Here is a 2,050-nt window from a genome sequence, read left to right on the forward strand (position 1 = left end):
ACAAATTAGTTAGCATAAATCAGTTAAATGACGAAAAATTAGGTGTCTATTTACTTGTGACCATGCTGTGTACACTGACTTTGCTTCAGCTTAATTCACATATCCTCCCTGTACTATGGCACCCATAAATTGGTCACATGCTGATGAATCCTTCCTTTGACGTGGAGCATCTGGGTAAGAAAGCTGGGCAAGCCTTTCCATACCTTCCACGAGTTTGGCTAATATTTCTTTTTTTTCCACCCTGCTTCTGAGCTTTGATCTAGATACTTCCTTCTGGTGTGTCACTCCAAACCTGTTGAATAATGCTTGATAGCTGTTATAACTCTCAGCTGAAAGGCTGCTTAATATCATTAAAGCTGGTCCTTTTAAATGGGTAGCAAGATGAATAGCTTGTTGTTATTGTATCCATTCACTCTGAACATTATTTCAAACTGAGTCTAATATGCATCCTATGGTACCTTTCCATCATAATCCATTGGTTTCTCGATTGGGTAATATCACTGAACTGGCCAGTTAAATTCTATAATTTGATTTGGAGTGTTATGGCTGGAGTAGTCCACGAAGATCCTATATGACTCAGCAGTAGTAGTAACAGGTGTATACCAAATATGTTCTCTTATTCCATTTTTATTAGTGTTTCAGGTTGGTATTCTTGAGCAGATGCAGAAAGAATTATGGCTGGTTTGATCTTTGTAGTTACTTTTTTCAAAATGTTTTATTCTGTTATTAATTTGTTTTCGTACTTCTTCAATTTTTCATCACAACTTTTCTGTACTTTATCAATCTCGTTGCTGTAGTCCCTCTGTGCATCTGCAAAAGCTTCATCGACCATGTGTTAAATCAGATTTATTTTTGTATTTAATTCTTCTTTAAATATTACACATCTTTCTTTTAACTCTTCTCTTAAATTTCTGTCTGTTACCTCTTAATCTTATTTTATATTCCTATTTCTTCTTGACCTTTTTAAATTATTTTGCTATCTCTTGTACAGTTTTGATCTCGCTTCATGATCAGATTAACATCTTGAAATTTAGTCAAAGTTCTATTTTATTCACCAAAACAATCCCATCTTTCATAACGAGTGTTATAACGAATTCCATGTTGGGTGGATTTTTTTGGATTATTTGGTAAGAATAATGCCAAGTTCAGTCCACGTAACGATAACGAATTATTTTTTATACAATAACGTTTACTACAGACTATGTTTACATCGACACAAGATATTGACCATATTCCACAAACAAATATATCGAGTCGTATTTTATGCGAAACTCACAAATAAACTTACTTACAGAATTTACTTTGTAATAGACGTGATAACTCTCACTACTAACACTGAACTGAATCATATATTGAATACTCAATAACTGCTCATTACTCCACCGATCTCGAAATCACAATGTATCCTTATTTCCACATACTTCACGAAACTTCCAGATGATTACATTATTAGCTCCCAATAGCAAACATCCAAAACAAAATAGAAAAATACAACTTCATCAATACCTATATTTTTTACTTATTTTTCAAGATCTTTGCTTGGATTGTTGATGTATATTCTAGTTATAATCTATATACTACTAAAACTCTGAGATTGTTTGTTTGCTTGTCTGTAATTAAATACAGCAAAAACGGCGCACAATAGCACCATTTTTGTAATGAAATGAGAATAGAAACTGAATAAAACTAGTTTAGTTAAAATCGAGTCAAGGGTTACCGAGTTAGCCCCGATTTTCGGGTCATTTTTATGAAAATTTCTAGGTGAATTTAAGTACACTAGATGGCGCCACATATCGGTTTATGTATCTGTATATTCGTTTTCCACTTGATGAATCACTTTAAAATATCTTCCATACAACAATATATGCACAACAGAAATTAAATAATGAGATGAAAATGTGTTCTAACGGCGCGCGTAGAAAGAACAACACTAAAATGGACCTACAATATTATTGTCTATTTGCAAATAGTAACTATGGAGACGAGGTGATAAAAAAAATCAAGTCAATAACAACAACATAATTTTATAAACGAAAACCTCTCGCCGAGC

General features: G+C 33.1%; 1 long non-coding RNA gene across 1 annotated transcript in view; it reads left to right on the forward strand.

Annotated features, from left to right (window-relative positions):
- LOC111085902 overlaps window positions 1-2,050 on the forward strand; it is a 14,094-nt gene that overhangs the window by 11,119 nt on the left and 925 nt on the right. The gene's annotated exons all lie outside the window — the stretch shown is intronic.

Source organism: Limulus polyphemus, unplaced genomic scaffold (genome assembly GCF_000517525.1).
Source record: "Limulus polyphemus unplaced genomic scaffold, Limulus_polyphemus-2.1.2 Scaffold704, whole genome shotgun sequence".
Classification (NCBI taxonomy): domain Eukaryota; kingdom Metazoa; phylum Arthropoda; class Merostomata; order Xiphosura; family Limulidae; genus Limulus; species Limulus polyphemus.